General features: G+C 51.2%; 1 pseudogene; it reads left to right on the forward strand.

Annotated features, from left to right (window-relative positions):
* Positions 1–226: 226 nt before the first annotated feature.
* Positions 227–836, forward strand: LOC123173998 (uncharacterized; annotated as a pseudogene).
* The last annotated feature ends 365 nt before the right edge of the window (positions 837–1,201 follow it).

The raw sequence follows: 1,201 nt of genomic DNA on the forward strand, positions 1-1,201 counted from the left end.
GGGATACCACTGTCCACCTAACCATCTCAACCACAGGTTGGTTCGCATTATACATTCATATTCATTTAATGTGGTGTAACTACTAAAAGAGTTTCACTTTGATGCATGAGCAACAAATGGAGACGTTTGAAACCATAAACACAAATTTATAGCGCCAGCATCTAATTACTCCTTATACTCTTGTTATATATAGTTCGAGTCGGACAGAGATACAAATCAGACGACCATGGCCCCTCTCCAAGCTCTCTCCTCCGTCCTCGTCCTCCTGCTCCTCACACAGCAAGCGCGCACGGCGAGGGCGAGCACGCTCGTCGGCACCGGCGGGGCGCAGGACTACGACTTCTGCGTGAAGACGCTGGGGGCGGACCCGGCGAGCGCGATGGCCAACGATCTCGGCCTGGTGGTCATCACGGTGAAGATCGCCATGGCGACCACATCGCCCGGCTGCAGGCCTCCGAGACGTCGCCCCGGCGGCGGCTGGTCCTGGACGAGTGCGCCAATGACTACGCCTTGACAGTGCGCTGGCTGGGGCGCGCCTCCATGGACTTGGCCGCGGGCGGGGACGAGGACCGGCTGACGGAGGCGGCCACCCTGCTGGAGCACGTTCGTGGCACGCCGGCGCGCTGCGACAAGGCGTTCGTCCTCTGGGCCGGCGAGAGGACGCCGCTGACCGAAGCGGACCACGAGCTCAACGGGGTGACCGTGCTGGCATTGAAAATCTTGCGCCATTGCTTAAATGACGGGGCAAAATGAGCAAGTAGCACGAGGCCTTCTTCTACCTCCGGAAGAAAATGATCATCTTTTCCGGCAGTGAAATATGTGATGTGCAACAATAAAATGAGTAATAATAATAACTTGCAAAATTTCCAATGGAGATTGTAGAACGTTGTGGTCTTATCAGTATTTACTTATTTCAAAAATGACGCTGAAGATTTTCTCTGATTCACAAGAGTTCATTCAGATCAGGCGAGGAAGGTTACCATTCGATTTTCACTGACAATTAGGTTTTTGATTGAGGGTTCTGTGATTCTCCAGCTACATGTTTTGTGTACGTGGTACCTTTCTCTGACTCTTGTTTTCATTATGTAACCTCTCTGGCCTTTACAAAAAAGACGTTCTCATAACTAAATGTCTTTCTTGTGATTCTGATAGGCCCACCTACGACACATGCATGTACACCATGTTTCTCTACTGTAATTTA

The sequence above is a fragment of the Triticum aestivum genome, unplaced genomic scaffold, assembly GCF_018294505.1.
Source record: "Triticum aestivum cultivar Chinese Spring unplaced genomic scaffold, IWGSC CS RefSeq v2.1 scaffold78534, whole genome shotgun sequence".
NCBI classification, from domain to species: domain Eukaryota; kingdom Viridiplantae; phylum Streptophyta; class Magnoliopsida; order Poales; family Poaceae; genus Triticum; species Triticum aestivum.